Raw genomic sequence first — 22,234 nt, 5'->3', positions numbered from 1 at the left:
CATTTTAACAGAATTTCTGTCAAACAAAGATGTAAATCCTTTACTTTTATTGAGTTTGACAAATTGAAACCAGCAAACCATTCAGGAAAGTTGCCAAAGTACAGAATCTACATTTACGGAATTCATCTCTTAGGCCCGAGAACACAGTTATTTCGTAGTGCATTTCTTTTAGACAATAAATTCAAATTAAAAAAATCGCACCTGCTCTATCTCAAAAAGATTTTTACAGTGTAGTGTACTACTATTGATACAAATAATATCAAAATTATAGAAACTTCTACCAGCTCTAACTCAAAATATTGACAATTCTGTGTTAAGGGGGGCTAAAATTCAGTTTGACAGCTTCAGACATTCTAATTTTTGACCTTTTTTAACTGGACCAAATCACTACTTAACATAAAGATTCAGCACCCAAATTTTTTTAACATGTAATTTCATCCCCTTACTTAATATTTCATGCATAAAATATCAAGAAATAAATTGGGAAAGTGTATCAAAAAAAAATGCAAGTTATACACTGTTCACACTAGGGACTATATTTGTAGACAACGAAAACCAAAGGACGATAACTGTGTCCTTGGACCATTAACGCCAAAATATGCAATCTTTAATGACCTGACAACAGTATCGTAATTATATCCCTTCTTAATAAGTCTATTTAAAGGTTTTGTTAGCTTCAGAGGTGAATACTGACATTTTTGTGCTTTATAAAGAATATTTCCATAAAAAATTGGATGTGAAATACCTGAACGTATAAAAAGTTTGCATGTTGAGCTATATTTACGAATGATGTCCTTATACCGATGATAAAATTTAGTAAATGTTTTGACTAGTTTGTGATATCGAAAACCCTGGTGTAATAATTTTTCAGTAATACATAAATTTCTCTCGTTAAAATCTAAAACATTGTTACACACACGAGCGAATCGTACAAGTTGAGATATATAAACACCGTAAGATGGTGACAAGGGAACGTCACCATCTAAAAATGGATAATTAACGATAGGAAATGAAAAATCATCTCTTTTATCATATATTTTAGTATTAAGCTTTCCGTTAATGATATAGATATCAAGATCGAGGAAAGGGCAGTGGTCATTGTTAGTATTAGCTTTATCTAAAGTAAGTTCAACAGGATAAATTTCTTTAGTATACATACTGAAGTCGTCATTATTGAGAGCCAAAATATCATCCAAATATCTAAAAGTATTATTAAATTTGTGTATCAGATGTTGTTTCGATGGGTCTTTGCTGATTTTTGTCATAAATTGTAACTCATAGCAATACAAAAAAAGGTCCGCAATAAGTGGTGCACAGTTAGTCCCCATTGGAATTCCGATAACCTGACGATATACGGAATCTCCAAAGCGAACAAAAATGTTATCTTGTAAAAATTCAAGGGCATATATAGTATCAAAGCATGTCCAATTGACATAGTTTTTTGTTTATTGCTACTAAAAAATGACCTAAAAGAGTTTGAACATATATATTCACATTCTGACTTTTTAAATGCCCATTTAATTAGGTGTGTGAATTTTTTCTTAATGAGAATGTGAGGCAATGTGGTATATAGGGTAGAAAATTCAAAACTTTGAACAGATTCAAAATCACCAATATATGCATGCAATTTATCAAGTACTTCCAACGAGTTCTTGACACTCCAAAAATAATTAATTCCACTATTTTCGAAGGCCTTATTTGAACAATTTATTATCAGGTTTTTGATTGTACCAAGTGTACTGGTAAGAAGAATAGAAAATTTAGTAGTGGAACAATGGCTTGAAGACGAAATGAATCTATATTTGTAAGGTGTTTTGTGTAGCTTCGGAAGCCAATACATAGTTGGGACTTTCATTGTATTTGGTTCTGCTTGTAGAGCGGTAGCTAAAAGTTTATGTTTGTTACAGATGTCGTTTTCTGAAAATGGAGTCAGTTGGAATGTTGTTGAATTGATGATTTCTTTTTTCAGAAACTCAATGTAAAATTTACGTCAAACAATAATAATATTATTAGCAGCTTTATCGGCCGGGACAAAAACAAATTACTTGGCTAGTTCTTTTAGTTTATGTTTGATACGAGAAATAGGTTTATTGTGGTTATTGTTAAGAGTAAAATGTTCTTTAAAATGTTGAATACGTATATCAACTATGTTCATTACTGATTTAAAAAAAGAGTCCAAAGATTTTTTGTCAGCTTTTTCCCGTTTTATCCATTTCAAACAGTAAGTATGGAGTGAGTCGTGGATGATATTACGACACTCATTCCAATTAATAATTGACGGGGGACGATATTTAGGTCCTTTACTGAGGAATGATTTTAACTCTCGGTCTTGAACGATGTTAAGATCTCCTGTTATAACATGGGAAATGGGTCCATAAATGTATTCGGAATTACTGCAATTACATGAAGTAGGTGTATTTTCACTGATATTAACATCTTTACACAATTGGCTATAATTAAACACAAATTTCCGGGTAGATTTCTTGTAAATATAACAAATAAGAGGGAGCTCAGTATTATCAAAATATCCCGGAATTTGTTCTTTAACAGAACAGTATTTATGTCAGTATATTGTGTTTAAGAAATAGCGATATTCAAAGATAGTGCTCATGTTATGTAAAACTGAGAGAAAAAAGGAGGGGTAAAAAGAAGAATATTTTGAATTTGCTTTGGAGTTTGGTAATTTTTTTTTTTTTACTTTTAAACATATATACCTCTTTTTTTATGCCAAGAAAAAATATAACCCTATTTTCGATACTTTTCGATAGTCTTGCTATAACGGTGAGATATTATCTTTAACTTTAATTTAGATTTTAAAGTTAGAATCTCTTCTAATTGACATGATTGATTCATTTACAGAAAGCTAATTAACAATAGGCCGCACATCATTTATTTCGCTTGTTTGAATTTTGATTCTTTTAACCAAATTACTGCCAGTATCTAGCAAATCTGAATCCTACACATGCTGAAACAGAAAAATAATGATGAAATATGTTCTGCGTATTATCTGCAGACCTGTCATTTTTGGCAGAAGATCTTTCTAATTTGCGCGAGAAAATGGCGCATGTCTAGTAGAGCGGAATAATAAATCCATTTAATTCTAGGTATGAGTAAATTATAGGGAAATTGACGACAAATCGCTAGAAATATTGTATTATTTTACGGTTGGTGCGGGATGCAATTATAAAGTGAGGTTATTTATGTATAAATCGACATATTAAATATGAAACAAATCAATTTATTTCACATTTATTTGTCGACTTTTTCTGAGTTCGAATATTTAATGCGTTTCTGAAGGTACCAACATACGTGCATTGATATTTTTTTTAAATGTACATGATGAATGTAACTAAATGTAATACTTAGGTGCTCAGAAATGTAACGGTGGCTCGTTCAAATATATAGTTAGTTGAACAAACCTTAGCCCGAATTACTAAAATTGTAACGAGGACAATTTGTTATTTGCAATTTAAAATCAACTTTAAAAAAGGACCAAATACCAAAGGACAATATCAATGAAGTCGAAGAAGGATGCACAACGCAATGGCCAAAAGAAAAAAAAAGACTGACAAAAATCCACAAAACACAACGTATGACCCTTACCAAAACCGGCATGAACTCAGTTGCTAAGAAGGGTTTAGATCTACGTCATTTGGTCTTTAGATGGAAAGGAGTAGGGGCAATAAGGCCTTAATTAGGCCCAAATATTAGGACAAAATGAAAAGTTACCATACATATTCTTTTTTTTTGGTCCAAAATACACTAAAATACAAGATGTTTAGAAAATGAAAACGAATTTCATATTTATCGAGTTACCATGACAACAAATTATGACGAAATGTGTATATTTTATAAAATGTCTTGATTTTCCTTGTTTTGCGTCAACCTTTAGGTATATATTAGATTGAACAAGTATGTACGCACCCTAGAAACAACTTTATATTTGGTTAGAATATTTCAATAGTTATAATTAAGCTTCTCTTAAATTATATTATTGTTTCTTGCCTGCACACGATATTTCCGCGAAGTTAATAATGACGGAAAACTGCACAAACTCAGCAGTTTTATTTAAATTGGTGCAATTTATGACGTAATTGTGACGTCATAACATAAAAAATCTTGTATAATTCATTTATATTTTTTGAATTTATGCATTTCCAAATATTATGTGCAAATTTGAAATAGTTCTCAAAAACTTTATTTTCCTTGGGCTAAAACCGGACCTTTATGACCCTACTCCTTTGTCTTATTGACAATCAAAACAAATGTCTTTATTTTATATTACCAAATGCATTAACTTATACTTCTTAGAACTTCTTCTTATAACATAAATGGTCGGTTTCTATGTTTCACAGCAAATCAAGGTATTGCATTATTGTGTCAGTTATGAGTTGATCTTTTGTTTGTTTAGAAGTTAACCATACTGTATATGTATGAATGTATGGTTCGTAAATACACTATTTCATTATGATCATATCCAATTTATCTGACGCAATCTGCTCGTTTGAAGATCATATGCATATTTACAAGGTAAGTCACAAATAAAGAAGCAAACAGTAAAGACACAATTATGGTGTTTCAGAGGAAGCTCACAAATGCTCAAATTTTTTTTTAGTTCAAGCTGTAGATACTTTATTACTCATAATTTGAAGAAGAAAAACAAATAAAGAAAACGACGCATAGACAAGCAACATTTTGCAAGCAAAACTGTACCTAAAAGAAATCCATAATACCAAATAGCAACATTTCTTAGTGTTAAAGAGAGGTGACTTACAAGAGGACAATTATCAACTTAAGTCAAAGAAAAAAACGCAGTCATTGTATACGTATTCGTACACATTACTTTCGAATGCAAAATTTAGCATAATATATTTTCACATGGAATTTTTAACACCCTTTTCTCAGAATTGAGAAATTCACATAATGCAAAAATTCGAAACTTAAATCATTGACGTAATTATTTTTTTTTTAATTCAGTGCTTTGCTACAGCAAATGATTGACTCGTACAGTGTCCAAAGGTGTCAACTAGGAAACTATGGCGTATAAAGATAATGAGATGTGGGATGATTGCCAGTAAGACAAGCATCCTCTAATGATATGTAAAACTATACAAGGCACCGTACGTCCTTCGGGAAAACCAATACCGTATAGTAAGCTATAAAAGGTCATGCACGGAAGGACAAAAAATGAAAACAACACACTATAAATTTCATGCGTCCAAAGAGCTTTTCTGTATTTACCTTCATCAGCAACGCTCAAAGCCGAATATTTTGAAAGCCATGAACCGAAACAGTGGACGAAATTTTAAACAATTAAAAAAAGCAACAGCCTTATTTATGCTAAAAAAATGATACGAAAAACAATCAGGAATGACAACAACGACTGGATTACAGGCTTCTGGTTGGGCCAGGTACAAAAAGAACATGTTTGTGCGCGGTCAACACTCCTCTCTAACCCAGTACATTTGTTTAACCATACAACAAAAGAAATAAAACAAACTGAAAATTTAAGTTAGTATATTTATATAAATAAGAAGATGTGGTATGATTGTCAATGAGACAATTCTCCACAAGAGACCAAATGACACAGATATTAACAACTATAGGTCAACGTACGGCCTTCAACAATGAGCAAAGCCCATACCGCATAGTCAGCTATTAAAGGCCCGAAATGACAAATGTAAAACAATTCAAACGAGAAAACTAACGGCCTAATTTATGAACAAAATAATGAACGAAAAACAAATATGTTACACAGCAACAAACGACAACCACTGAATTACAGGCTCCTCACTTGGGACATGCAGGTCTATCAGATCCCGATTTCAAATAATACATAGGCAATGTTTTCATAAAATAAATCAATACGCTTGAGATGGATTTAGAATAAAGACGTCATAAGCAGTCTGCTTAACTATGTTTAATGTAAAAAAAAAATACTGACAGGATGCAGGACCATCAATGTTAATAACTGGTTAGTAATATCAGTTTCGTTATGTACTAAACTTTGGGAATGTTAATTACGATAAAGGCTTTCTTCAAAAATCAAACTGCAATGTTAAAATGACAACCTTTAAAAGAATCAGTTTAATCAAACGACCAATAAGTTTTTGTTAGTTTTGCAACCAACTCGTTATGGCGGCCATATAACTTTTTCGCCGAAGACTTTTTTAACTTTAAAGAGAACTTTAAATTTCATGGCCAGCAAGCTAGGTACATCACGACAGATACTGTACCTAGCAAAAGTTCCAAAATAGCGATTGCACACCATAGATAGTTAACTTATGTTCTCCCATTTATTTGTATTGTAGTCCTGTCATGCAATGTTGTCATTTTAATGTTATATTTGACATTGCCATAAAAGCGGGAGGTTTGGCTAGCCACAAAACCAGGTTCAACCCACCATTTTTTTCTTAAAATGTCCTGTACCAAGTCAGGAAAATGGCCATTGTTATATTATAGTTCGTTTCTGTGTGTGTTACATTTTAATGTTGTGTTTCTGTTGTGTCGTAGTTCTCCTCTTATATTTGATGTGTTTCCCTCAGTTTTAGTTTGTAACCCGGATTTGTTTTTTTCTCAATCGATTTATGAATTTCGAACAGCGGTATACTACTGTTGCCTTTATTTATAATACTCCTCAGAAATATAATCAATGAAACAGAAGTGATAACTATCAAAGTACAAATATATTTTCTGAATAGTATAATGGGTTACATGTAACTGTAAAAGTTAAAAAAATCGATAAACTGTATTTATTTGCACTTTGATATTCAAGTTCTGGAAATTTTCATCAAATTTCTGATTTTGGCTCTATGCTTAAACAAATAGAAGAAAAAGTGGTCATATCTCTAAACTGGTAGGCATACGTCAGCAATAATGAAGAGAACGCGTGTCAAATTATTCATGATGACACTTAATCCATCATTTTCCTAGCCTTTTACACCTACGTCCCAAAGAAGATGGTTAAAATTAATATATAACACGAATAGATATTGCTCGTCATTTTTCATAATATTAAAACACCGTTTAGAAATACGTATTTATCATGCATCGTTTTATTAAATACATGTCACACAACAGAACATATATAATTTCTAAATTAGCTATTTTTTATATTATATGATGCAATCAAAACACTAGGGGATTGCAGGGAAAGATTTTTAGATAGGATTATTGATACTAGATATTTCCCTTCAAAACACATTAAAGTACTACAATGCAAGTGGTACCACTGTAATGTTGCAACAATTGGTGTCTACTTGACACTCCTCAACCCAAGTCTCCACCTGCAATATGTTTTCCGACGCCACTTAAGGAATCTTTTTTTAACCCTTTAATGCCAAAATATTTTTTTTTTTAAATTCCCGTTATATAAAAAGTCTATTGAAGTTTTCACCTTAAAATAACGGTTAGAATCTCCAACTTTCTACATGTGAAATCATTTAACTTTTTCTTAACGACATTTTTAAAAAACTTGTGATATAAGCACCGTCCACTCTTTAAAGGCAAAGCGTATGGATTTCTTACAAAACTATGGTTTACCTTATGTTGTATAAAAGGCAAACATGTGCACATGAATCATAATTTTAACTTTTCTAGCTAACCTAAATCATTTTAATTACTTACTTGATATAAGTAAGTGTTAAGATATCTAAAGAAGTGCCAAAGTGACGTTCAAATATGGAACAACATAGATAAAAAAAAATTTAATCATTGAGTTATGCAGCGAAAAATATTATTTTAAATTTAGCATCAGCCCTTATGGTAAAAATATAAATCAGGATTTGAATGTAAAAATTTAATGTAATGCTGTTTTCAAACACAGATCAAATAAGTTGTATTTTCTTCTTTCAATATGCAAAACTATAATTTGAGTTTTTAAAATTTACTGCTACCTTCGTATCCTCTTGTAAATTTGATATTCATTTTCAAAGCCCTTTTTTGTTAATTTTCGATATTAATTTTCGATTGTTATATTCATGGATGACATCATATATGTTGCATATTATCTGCTTTTATATTTTTTTTATTACACAATAAGGAAGTTATACAATGGAAAAGACAGCTATCTCTTGTTGAAATTAAGAGAACAACTACCTTTATTTGTTATGTTTGTTACGTTACGGCGTTTCTCTGGAACTCTCTAATCGATTGTTAACACGTGTCGAAAAGCGCACAAAGCCGAAACCAACAGTTGTTAAGCACAATCTCCCGTTAAAGAGTGAGTACTGTCAGGTGCTCGGGAAAGGTAAACAAAGGCTGCAGAGATAAGAGATATAAATTATGGTAAAAAACAAAACCTGATGGAATCGAATGTATTGAGACAAGATGAGTCTACAGAGTTAAAGTCTCTTCCTATTCTGTATTGCGTAAAACACCATAGAAACATTGAACTAAATTTAGTGAATATTGTTTTACATACCACTGTTTCAAATGCAGATGTCAAAAAAGAGATGATTTGCCAGTAGCACAGAAGCCTTGTACACGAAGCAATGAGCTTATGCGTGAAGATAAGTTCATTTCTGATGGTCTGGGCCTCAATTGACAATAAGAAAAAGATAGTAGAGAATAATGGGGTTATATTATATAAAGAATACTTAATAATTTGAAAGAAAATAAATAATACAGAAAACGACATATAAAAAAGTGGAGAACAAAAGACCCTGACCCAAAATTCAGACCTTATTCCTAACTTTTATCATTAAAAGATAACGGTTTACACGTTTTTATACAAATGAAAAAGACAAACCCCGAACAAATTAGAAAAATTTAGCTTAGTTTACATAACTTCAAATTGCCTTTAGTATGAATGTTTAAAACACCTGCAAACTTAAATGCCACAAAGAGGCATGATAGATAAAACAAATTTTACTGAACACAACATTTATCAGGCGAGGTAAAAACTGTATACAAAGTGTCAGATGAATTGTGGCATGTTTAAGAATAATGTATGGACCTTAAGGAAGCATATATCATAAATGGAAGTTTATATTTATGTTCTAACAGCTAATTACTCTAACTGCGGTCACTTTATATATACCGTTTATCGTGATTTATAGGGAACAAACATCGTGAAGGTCTCTGAATCAAAGGAACAAATAACAATCTCTTTCCCTTTCCACAGTGGGAACATCCTTGCTGTAGTTAAAAATGCCCAAAATCCAAATCACGGCAAATATTAAACATTAACCAAATCATATTCATAAAATATGGTTTGATACAGAAATATGTAGATTTTTACATTTATTTACCGAAAAGTACTCTCAAAAATGTGTTTGGCTTTTTTCACATTTGGGCATTGGTTAACTACTGTCGCCTTTATTCAGTACATTTAATATTGTTGGAATGACGATGGAAACAAACTACATTTTCGTCAGAGAATTTCAATTATTGTTGTTGATAACATTCAATGACGTCTAATATTAAACTATCTACAATTTTTAATAAAGTCACACGATATTTTTTCAGTTCGTATAATATATACGGATACATTTATAATATGCGAATAAAACACATTTAATACTTCCATGAAATAGGTAATTGAACTTGTTTTCTTTTAGATCATTTCTCTCCTTTGCATTTGTATTACCAACATTTTAAAATATTCATAAACGTTATATCTTGTTTCTGAAAGTAGATTGTGTCCCGATAATTAAATACATTTTTAGAAGACTGAATCAGCCATTTGGATTTATAATAATGTCTTCATATAAAACTATATTTTTTAAAAACTTTTTCAGTGATATTTTCCAATGCATACATGTATTTCGGGAGCAGATTTATTGTTTATCTCAGATAAATACCAGGTACCGAACACTCTGAAAATACACTCAGCAGATTGTAATTGACTGCAAGCAAAGTAAAGACAGTGTCTCATTTACTTTATACGAAAAGTTGAGTAAAGGTGTTAACATGACTAAATTTTGTTTTTTGTTTTAAACCAGTATAAAAGTAAGAAAATGCGGTATGATTGAGATAAGTCTCCACCAGAGACCAAGTGACGTCGAAGCTATAGGTCACCGTACGGACTTCACAATGAGCAAACCCAATACCGCTTATAGCAAACTCGGATCGGGTTGTATCAAAATGACCTAGCTAAAAATATTATTAGTCATTGCTAGTATTTCCTTTATCGGGGGTTTTTTTCAAAGATACATAAAAATTGATATTCTCACCTTATGGCAAATACTTAGTTCATACTATCCTAAGTTCAATTTTATCGATGGCAAATGTGTTTATTTTGATGATCTTAATTATAAAAACCAGGCAGAAGATACCAAGGGAATATTCAAAACTCATAAGTAGTAGAGAAACTGACAACGTCATGGCACAAAACAACGAAAGGCGACGAAAGACAAACAAGTTCACAAAACATTACATAGAAAACTAAAGACTGAGCAACACAGATACATTGAACATAAATATGAGTTTTAATTCTGTCACATGTCATTGTACCTGTAAACAAATAAGACTGGGCAGCTGTCTGTCTTTTCGTTTGTCGCTGTATAATCGTTCTTCAAAATGACAATATTTGTATAAAATATTTAATGTTAAATATTAAGACTCTGTTCAAGAATATACCTCGGTATTCTATTTTATTTGCATTCATGTTTTAGTTATGAACATTTACTAATAGTTTTTCCAGTTTTATTATATTGGTGTGTGTTTAAAAATTATGTAATGGTCATTTGACAATATGATGGCGGACAGTCGTGAAGAATAGCGAAGTAAAAATTCAGAAATCATCAAAATATATTCAATATCATAAATTATTCTAGTAACAACACCAATTTGTCTTGACATTTGTGGCGACATAAATACGACATTCAAATGTGAATTCTACTGACGGCATGTAGTAAAATTCGCGTAAATGTCATAATACATGTCGAGCCCAATATCATTCAAAATGGCGGAAATTAGTTTGGCAGAAAACTTGATGTTTTCATGATCGGTGTGTCCTTTGATTCTTTCTTTGATAGTATGTTGCTTTAGGCAAAAAGGATACCTGCATATATCATACCTATAAGATAAAATAGTTAAAAACAATTATGACGAAACAACAAAGGGCTTTTCCGCGTGCATAACACCCTTTCTGGAATAACCTTCATCTGTATCTGTATCTGTATAACTTCTGCCAATAAAGGCACACCTCCACTAGTTGGCAGTAATGAAATTCTTAATCCTCCATCAATAATCAGTTTAATTTGTACATCTAATATTAAACAAAACAAAAACAAAAATCTTTTCTCCAATCCTCCACCAATAAAAGGTAAATGTTTATGTACAACACACTGTATTCACCAGATTAATGTCTTTAATGTTTCTTTAGTGAGATATTGTTATTTACACTTTAATCTTAAGCAGGGAAGTAATTTTCAGTGTTGAAAGATAAAAAAACAAATGAAGACCAAAACAGTCTTATAACTAATAAATATAACGCAAAATCTAAAAGTATGCAAGCATGGGATTCTGGAGGATACCAAGATGCGAACATTCTACTTTGAAAGCTTTCTAATAGTTCTAGATTTGGTTGGAATATCTATAGCTGGTATCTTTTAGTGTGAAGCTTGTAGCATAAGCATCTACAAAGAGGTTCTAGCAGTTGATCAATGTCTGATATAAGATCCTTAGAGTTCAACTGTGATCAATAATAATAAGGGTTGATTAAAACTGTTAGCAGATCAAAGTAAGTGTAAAGCTCATAGTTTGCAAAAAGCACACTGCACACTTCAATAATTTCAAGAGTTAGTGGCACTCGTATATTGTCCAACTCGGTACACACCACTAGAAAATGACTTAGAGTTTCATCACTTTTTCCGCATAAAATGCCGGTTGGATCGGGATTAGTGTTGTTGAATACGGCTCTTTTGGTTTGCAGTATATAGCTTCCAGTCAGGATCTTTAGACGGATTGGGATTCTTGAGATATCTCTAATGTTTACAGAGCAAGAAGTTGCGGTTGGGTGACATTTTCCTATGCGATACATTCCACCAAGGTATTGTAGAGAGCTGAACATCAAGGTGTCTTGTTCTATCCGCTCGATCCAGTAAGTGTTGACTTGGAAGGACATCATCAATATATCTGACACTAAGTAAAAGAACTTGGCAAGATTATTTTTGTTTTTTGTCTTTGAGAAGGCCCTGTATGAATTCTGCTTCATATGAGTACAAAACCTAATAGGTAAGATTCGGTGCACATTAGTACCCATTGAATAACCGTTGTCTGTTAAACTATCAATCCACCAAACTCAACAATAGGTTGTCGATCAAAAGGTCCAGCATGACTTGTATTTGTTGTTAGAAATAGTATAGTTCGTCACAAAGTAATATTTGTTCATGACCTAAGACAACAAATTTGTACTTTGTGACGAACTACACTATGAGTTTGGTGGAGTGATAATTTAACAGACATCGGTTATCCAATGGATACTTACTGTGCACCGAATCTTACCGATAAGTTTTTGTACTTATATGAAGCACAATTCATACAGGGCCTTCTCAAAGACAAAAACAAAAATGATTTTGCCAAGTTCTTTTACTTACTATCAGATATATTGATGATGTCCTTCCAATAAATAACCCATAGTTCAGTCAGTGTTTGCTTCTCATATATCTCGGTTAACTTGAGATTCAGAAGACTAACTAAGCTACAAGGTCTGCTTCATATTTCGATCTTTCATTGATATTAACTTTAAACTAGAATCAATGACAAGCGTAATGATTACAGCTTTCCAATATCAACTTCCCATATATCAGCAGTAACATACCATCCAACCCATCGTATGCCGTTTTCATATTTCAATAAATACGTTGTGCTCATGCATTTTCAAATTGTGCTGAATTTCATTTACAGGACTGAGAGCCTAACACAAAACTGCACCAACAGAGTTATATGGAAGAACGAATTAAATCGACACTACTTAATCCTTCACGAATTGGTTGACCAATGCTACGTGTCTGCATCTCAAATCGCTAGCGACATGTTTTCTGTGTCATGGATACTTTAAAGAGAGACGCAAGATACCCAAGGGACAGACAAACTCGTAAGTCGTGAAAACAACCTTACAACGCCATGAAAAAAACGAAAAACTACCAATAGACAAACACCAGTATACCAAACACAACATAGAAAGCTAGAGATTAAGCAACACGAACACAATCAAGATCCGGGGGTGATCTCAGGTGCTTTTAAGATACCAAATAGTCATATATTCTGTATATTTACCAATTGTGTCCTTTTGCCGATTGTGACACTGATTTAACTCTTCTTAATGGATTAATTCGATTTGTACAGCGGCAAACTACTGTTGCCTCTAATTTATCTCTATAAACTTATATAAAAAGTAAAATAACGAAAATACCGAACTCCAAGGAAAATTTAAAACGGAATGTCCTTTATCAAATGGTAAAATCAAAAGCTCAAACACATCAAACGAATTGAAAACAACTGTCTTATTTCTGACTTGGTACAGGCATTTCCTTATGTAGAAAATTGTGGATTAAACCTTGTTTTATAGCTAGCTGAACCTCTCACTTGTATGACAGTCGCATAAAATTCCATTATATTGACAACAACGTGTGAACAAAACAAACAGACATAATAGGTAAAAATGTCAAAAATTGGGGTATAGCAGTCAACATTGTTTTATAATCTTAATCACTATAAAAACAAACAAGTGTGTCAATAAAGAAAAACAAAATCGCATATAGACAAAGCACATAAGCATAACATCATTCACTTGTTCTTGTTTTAATCAACTACATGTCTACTGTTTGTGTTTCAAATGTATGTGTCACTTAACATAAACATGCTCACAGTTTAAAAATATCATAAAAAGATATTTCGAAGCACAACAGAACATCCTGCAATACTGTAATTTTGAAAGAGTAAAGGATTTCCATCATAAAAGGATCCATTTGATCGCAATAGTCCTGAAAATAGCAACAATTCCATTCAAGGCAAAGAAAACGTAAACATCACTGACTTTTATTTTTTAAGTGCTCCAGCAGGAGGTAAATCCAGGCAAGCACTTCCCATGCATCCACTTTATATAAAATTCTATTTTGGTTTGATTGTTGCATCCCTTAATGTTCATCTACACACATTTCGGTTCTTCTTACTAGTGCTCTTACAAATCTTAAATATCTTGTTATCTAATATCTAATATTATGTCAAAGCTTATTTTAATTACAACATACGTTATATCTGGTTACGCTACGTTCTTTGACATATATTATAATTGCTGTACCTTGGGTGTTACCACACTGCAACTTAACTTTTCACACATACATTTCCCTATCTTGGTGTTACTATTTCTATTGTAGTCGTGGCAATTCCCTTTTCAGCAATAAAACTTTTTAAAATACTCTAATTTAATATGCAAATAAATTATTGAAGCCATTAGTTTCTTGCTCAATAAAATTTATGTTCGTTTTGGAGACCAAGTATACAGTCAAGTGATTTCCATTGAGCATCACGATCTCCTAAAACACAGAAAATATTTTTGGAGAGTAAGCAGTTCTTGTCCGATTATTGAGTCAATTCATGTTTCTAATAACAAACCAACAATCTAATGATAAGTCACATACGATGATGTCATCAAAAAGGAAAGGACGACGGAATTATGACTTCGACAAATTGAATATATGGTATGCCATTTATGATACATGTTTTCCATAACGGTTAACAAAGTCATTATTGCGTCTGTCAAATATTTGTCTTTGCCGTTGGTTCAATAGCTTCCTTGAAAGAGGCTAAAATTTGTCAATGAAATTATGATATGAAAATAATACAACCTGGAGTTAAAAACTCAATTTGCATGTGCTGCTGGGATAATACAACATCAAAAGGGAAAGGTCAAAATGGAAATATTGAAGTCATTTCTTTTTATCTTAAAGATTAGTTCTCAAACGAACCTCACTTTCAATTTCAATATATGTAAGTTAAGATACGAAGCAGACCTATCTGCAATTGTAGTATTCTTTATTTAAGAATTGAATGCTTCTTTTTGTAAATTTATTGGGGTGTAAAAGCGTTGACCGAAGTACATTTTGTATGAAGCGCAGAAGCGCTTCATTCTAAAAATGTGCGCAAGGTCAACGCTTTTACAACCCTATAAAATTACTAAAAGAAGCATTCAATACTTATAATTACATTTTTTTTGCTAGGATCATGCAAACACGATTTCTATCAATTTTCTTTTATTTACCTGTGCACTTTATTGTGGAAGCTCTTGTCATCATGAATGTCACATTTCATTTTGAAATGAAGGTTAATTTCAGAATGACGCGAGTTTGATGTTAGCTAATCAAAATAACGTATTATAATGAAACATACATGTAATGTAATTATAACAAATTCAATGGGTAAAACGCGATTAACATAATGACCCAACTATTTGTATTTTTTTAATTAGAGGATAAGATCTATATAGCAGACGTGTGAGAAGACCCTGTATGAATTATGCCTTATACCGTTTAATTGCATATCGGCTAAAAAAGTGCACACATGATCCCTATAGCAATGCCAACATTTTTCGGAAAAATTTTCGACAAAATGATTTAGATTAACAGGATCCTTAAAATAGCGATTGATGCATACCACGCGTTTTCCTTTAAAAAAAACAATTTCGTTTTTTAAGTGCTATAGATATATGTATATTGTTACGATATTGTAACTATCATATTTATTTAGTTGGCCTAATTTGTTTTGTGTGGCCTAATAATATGTTTACATAATTTGTACTTGTTAACAAAATGATATTGTAACTGTGCAGTTTAGAAATCACTGGAACAATCATAGAGACTGATGGAATGATTAGAAAAGAGGGACGAAAGATACCAGAGGGACAGTCAAACTCATAGATCGAAAACAAACTGACAACGCCATGGCCAAAAATAAAATGACAAACAGACAAATAATAGTACAGATGACACAACATAGAAAACTAAAGACTAAGCAACACGAACCCCACCAAAAACTGGGGGTGATCTCAGGTGCTCCGGAAGGGTAAGCAGATCCTGCTCCACACGTGGCACCCGTCGTGTTGCTTATGTTATTACAAATCCGGTAAATAGTCTAATTCGGTAGGTCACATTCGTGAAAAGGGAAGGGTATTTTAGTTACGACATAAGGAACATATCCGATATCATCTGTGAAACGGTTATTCCATAACGGTCAACCAACTCGTGATGGCGTCCGTAAAATTTACGAAGAACTTTCTATTTTACTTACATAACGTTTCCAGAATGATCATGATAAAAGATGTGTAATTTAAACGTCAACTGTGTTCTAGAAGTTTCCGTTATAAAGTTTTCTAGTAGTTTCCTTTCTACAGTATTCTAGAGATTTTCGTGACAACTATATATATATATAAAGACACTAAAGTTAAACTTTCAGACATAGACATAGACATAGACATCGATAGACATTAATATTCTCAGCAGTTGGATTGACACTTTTATTTACAAACTACATCATACTATATTGTGACCTATTGGACGTAATATTCTGCGTGGATTCCCGAGAAGATTTCCGGATAAAGAAAAGACAAAAGATCGGACATTTATTTTGACAGTTAAGTTGACATTTCTTTTTGTGTAATACATCTTGTAAACTTGTGTTTAATAAATCTTGTTAAATTTTATTATTGATTTGTGTCTTTTGTTGGCTACAATTAAAAGGCGATTTTCTGGCCGTAACAACATGAGAGGCGAAAGATACCAAAAGGACATTTAAACTCATAAGTCGAAAATAAGCTGACAACAGCATGGCTAAAAAAGAAAAAGACAAAAGAGAAACAACAGTACTCATAACATAACATAGAAAACTAAAGACTGAGCAACACGAACCCCACCAAAAACTGAGTGTGATCTCAGGTGCTCGTGAAGAGTAAGCAGATCCTGCTCCACATGTGGCATCCGTCGTGTATCTCATTTAAGTGCAAACCCAGTGATTAGTCTAATTCGGTAGGTCACATTCGGGGGAAAGGGGAAAGTTACGACAATTGGAACATATCCGTCGTAATCTGTGAAACAGATATTCCATAACGGTCAACCAACTTGAATGGCGTCCGTAAAATTTACGAAGGGATGATTTCAACTTCACCACTTGGTTAAATAGCTTCCTTTTGAGCAGCAACCCTCTATCAAGGAAATCCTGAAAGGAAATATAAGCCCTGGAATATCGTATCAACTGGCAGATATATACTCCGTATGCAGGCGCTGCTGGAATGTTTCTACAAACAAATGGAAGATTCACAATTTGGGAAGCTGAAATAATCTCTTTTGTCGTAAAGTTTTGATTTCAACCGACCCTCATTGTCAGTCAAGATATAAAGCGAACTTAACTGTATCGGTTGTATCCTTTATCTCAAGTTCAATGGGACATATGCGTTCAACATAGTCACCAAATTTTGAAATATTTAGTGAGAGAACATCTTCTATATTGCGGAAAGTAAAGATAAGAATGCTGCAACTTCTTTTCTTTTTTCCTAAGACGTTCCTGTATAAAGTCAGCCTCATATGAATAAAGAAACAAATCGGCAAGAAGAGAAGCATGATGCATTTTGCAAATAAAGGGACCAACAATATGAAATACTTATCTCCCTCCAACCACCTATTGTTCTATTTAAAAGAAATGTCATCTAGGAAATTTGCCTCATTTTTAGCACAAATACTCGTATTCAGGGGCACGTTAATTCCTCCGTTCTTGGTGAAAGTGAAGTTTAATAAATATCGATATATCAAAACTTCATTATGTTCGGGTCACTTATATTGTTTCAGTGTATATATTTTGTCTTTCCAAACTTAGTTGCCGAGTGGTCGAAGTAATGCAACTACTATATCACTAGCCAGTCAACACTGAGGTTGTGAGTTAGAATCCTGCCCGGGGCAGATGCACTCGACTCCAATCTTGATTGATTGGTGGTTCTCTCCGGGCACTCCGGCATCCTCCACCAATAAAAAGTGACCGCCACGAAATAGCACAATAGTGTTGAAAGTAGCGTAAACACCAATCAATCAATCAATCAATCAATCAATCCAAATATTTTATGTTTCTACATTATTTTCAGGGTTTTAAGTACTTTGTAAATTTATCATACACTTCAGTTTTAAAGTAACTTATTTATTCAAAAGCAGCAATTTGATATTGAACAGCAACTTTGATTTTCGTGTTGATAATCGTATTCGGTTTTTTTTTTGTTTTTTTGTATTATTTTTATTCCTTATGGCTGTATATGGCTTCCATAAATGGTTATAATCTATATAAAGTCTAGTAACGGGGAAAGAAAGATAACCACAGCAAAAAACAAACATCTTTTCACAGAACCAGCTTTGAGATTTCATATACCTTTATATAGATAAAAAAAGGTACATTGTTAATAACGTTTTTCTATTTGACTAGTAAAGAAGTCTTCATAATTATTCAGAGTATACAAGTTAGCCTTGATTGAAGTGGGTAAATGTTGCCCTTCGCCTTCAATAAATCTTTGTGTATGATGTTTTGTGAATCGTTATGTGCCTGCATGTTTGTCTTTTTTGTTTTTTGGGGGGAATGAGCGTGCAATCTTTGAATTCCATAGTACCTGAGTAGTTCATAACGTTTTTTCCTCGAAAAAGAACAAGACACCAACGACATATTTTATAGATTTTCAATCAGAAGTTAATATTTTCTAACATCTAGACTTTCAATCTGAGTGACCTTTGTTCCAAATGAATAGAATTAATTCTGCTTTTTTGTTCATGTAACAACAACCATTTAAATAAAGTGTGTCAACGTATATAGTTAGTGATGCGCTGTTGTATGGCTTTGATAAAAGCATGGAACTTATTTCCCTCACAAAAACTCTGTCGGTGGACTACTTTTGCCAACTGTCATTTACACAATTAATAGTATCAAATAAATCATAATGACATGAAATGTACACATGCTCAGTAATAATGATACATCTGCATGTTTTAATCAAAAACCATCTGCACGCGCATACTTCCAAATCATTGAACAGTAGCTTGAATTTTAGAAAACTTACAAAAAGATTTTGATTTATTTCAATTATAAGAAGATTTATTTCATCTAAGAAGATTTATTTGTTTTACTTAAATAAACACTGAATTAATTTAGTCAAAATCGATTCAAACTTCCAAGTCACGGATACGCATGTTAGACTGACAAATCTGTTTTCGAATTCCCTCTTAGAGACAAATTCTTCAAATCTTTGTTTGAAGTTACAGCCATCGAAGATATATTTCAATTCAATTTAAATCTGTTATCAATAATAAATGTGTTTCTGAACAGATTAATTTAATTATGAACCACCGACCCTGACTTTACTCCCGGTGATTTGTGTGGTCTCCAGTCGCTTGAGGGTTACCTCTTGTCGAACCACTGGGACACTTGAGGTATTTATTATAATGTAAAATGGTTCGTTGAACGCCAGTATCTCAATTCTATTGATAGGATTATCGTTCTTGATGAAGCCATTAATCATTGAGTAGTTTCCCTTTCACTTCGAAACTTGAATAAGAATAGGAAAACAGCAGTACACATTTTAATATTGAGATAATTTTACAATGACAAATATCCAAAAGACAAAAAAAAAAAAAAAAAAAGGATTTTTATGACCCGTGAGAAATGGAATTTATGATAAAATGTCTAATGTAGGTTTCATAAAAACTGTTATTCATATCGGTGAAGAAATCATCAATGAAATTTATTTTATTTTTAATAAATAGCACTAGCTTTATAGAATATCGTGACTGAAATACAAAATAGCACATAACATTCATGTACGTGATGTACTTCAGTGCAATATTTGTTCTTTCTGTGAACTTCAAGCATTGCTTTAAGATACGAAGAAATATAATTTTGGCTGTTTTTGAGTATTGAAATATTAATGAATATTTTGTTTTCCATTTGTTAACTTCAATTACAGTTATAACTGATACTGCTACATATGTAATGAGGTATTTTGTGAACTGTTAAATAGAAATCATTTATTGCAACGAAAAACGAAGGTTTATAAATCAGGATAAGAAACTTAGCTTCATAATGCACCACGAGCTTTTTCTCCTCAGTATATGACGACTAAAATTGAAGTTGTAAGTTATATTACAATATTTCTCATTTTAGTTTATTGTTTTAAGTCAGTATGTTTCCTCCGTTTTTTTTTTAAATGAGTAGCAGCTTCATATTATATTTTGTTTTCATTTTTGTTTAAAGAGTTGCTGGTGTGTTATCCTAAAGGTCTGATTACTAAGCATGATGAAGACGTTGTATTCCTAATCTTGGCTGGGATCTAGAATTTAGGGTTGCATTGATTCTATGCATCATATCAGCTGTCTTGATAAAAATGACTTTTTGTTTAATTTAAGCGTGTAGGCAAAGGGAGGCAACACAAACAGAAATATACTTTCAAATTGTTCCTACAATTTTCTGATTGCCAAGTATAATTATTTCAACACAAACCCACCAAATACATCCTGCTTGCCATATATGATCATATGTAGTTATTATTAAATGTCGGTACCTCGAGCTGGAAGTGCATATACTAATAGTGGATATGATTTTTAAGGATGTGATAGTAGGTTGTTGGTTATACCGGCACATATTATGGTCTTGTGTTTATTCAAAAGCTGTGTATGTTCGCTTTAAGGTTCATTACTCCATATTGAAGGCCTCGTTGTGATTTTTTAGATGACGGACAGCACTTAAAGTACTGTTTCTTCGTTACTGGTTTTAAAAATTGTGTGCTGTTATTTTGTGTCAGGAAGTGATACTCCATGTTCTTTCGGTTCCATTAAATCAGCAGGCTTTATCAATAGGGTTTGTCTCTTGTGCTGTTTGGATGTCGTGAAAATCTCGTGCTGTTTGGATGTCGTAAATATATGACCGTGTTCGGGGTTTATTCTCTTATATTTTTACAATTTTAGTGTTTGTATTCTTTTTAAAATCATTCTTTTACGTCTACATTGTCATTTTCTCTGTTTGGGTGGGTTGTTTTATATAAAGTGTTATTGTCATTTTCTAGCACGTGGTCGATACTGCTGCTTGTGCACTGCCAGTCTCCGAGGGTATCATCAGCTCAATAGTCAGTGCTTCGACACAGACATAATTATTAACATACCTTTCTTAAACTCTCCGTTCACAAGAAATTAATAATAAACTAAGGTTACAACCACCTTACGCAAAGTTGAGCTGAGATGGATTTGGCTATTCGTTTTGGGTCCCTTTATGTCATTTACCCCCAATGTATTTATGCATTCTTGACTTCCAATTGTTGGCGTTAAACATTCCTTTGAAAGTTCAATCTAGAAAAGAGCTTTAGAAGCATCAATATCATAGTGTATCGGGATTGTTCTTATGTCAATCAGAATTATTTGCTCATACAGTATTTCCTGCAAAGTTATCCAACATATATCGTGATGTGTCCTGTGGTTGCCATCGTCTCTAATATGCATGAAATATTTGCCACTGGACGTTAAGCAACCAACAACCAATCAACCATGTGATGATTGAAGCGGCTCGTTTGGATTCGTATTTATGATAAAGAGTCTCACATTACTCATTTTCTTTTACATTTATATTCCACTTTTATTTTTTTTCAACTGTCAAAGCATCTGATTTATTATTAAGAATAACGCTTTTGTTCTGTAATATATCATTTTTCATGCTTATGCTAGTGTACACTTTGACTGCTTGGAAAAGCATGTAAATCTTAAGTGGAAAACGAGAAAAAAGAAATAAAAACAGGGTTTATATTGATTTACATTGTATATCTAACGTTAATACGTAGATATATATTATACAATATTGCTTCATCTAAAGCTAATTCCCGTACAAATAAGATTTTACATAATATGGCATTTCTGTGTAGGCTTGGTATGTTTACATGCTTTCATTCTGATTTTAAAGCTTTAAGATTTTCGAACTTTAGTACGTTTTGAAGGACATTTTATGTTTAAAGGTCGAACAAAAAGTGAAACTGCATCAGGTGCACCCAAAGAGTAATACCAAACATTACACTATCTTTGAAGGAATGCATTTTTTCACAGTATGGTTTTCTACAAATATGATTAATTAAAATGAAAGAAAATGAGTGATTAATTATTAATTTAAGCAACATGGTAAATATACGTTAATAATGAGTGTGGTTTTGTCTTTACGCGTTTTTTGACTTGTTTTTATTTTCGTAATCGAATTCCAAAATACTCATATAGCAGCAATTATCTGCCAT

The sequence above is a fragment of the Mytilus californianus genome, unplaced genomic scaffold, assembly GCF_021869535.1.
Source record: "Mytilus californianus isolate M0D057914Y unplaced genomic scaffold, xbMytCali1.0.p SCAF_2, whole genome shotgun sequence".
Lineage (NCBI taxonomy): Eukaryota > Metazoa > Mollusca > Bivalvia > Mytilida > Mytilidae > Mytilus > Mytilus californianus.
This window is presented reverse-complemented; position numbering follows the sequence as displayed.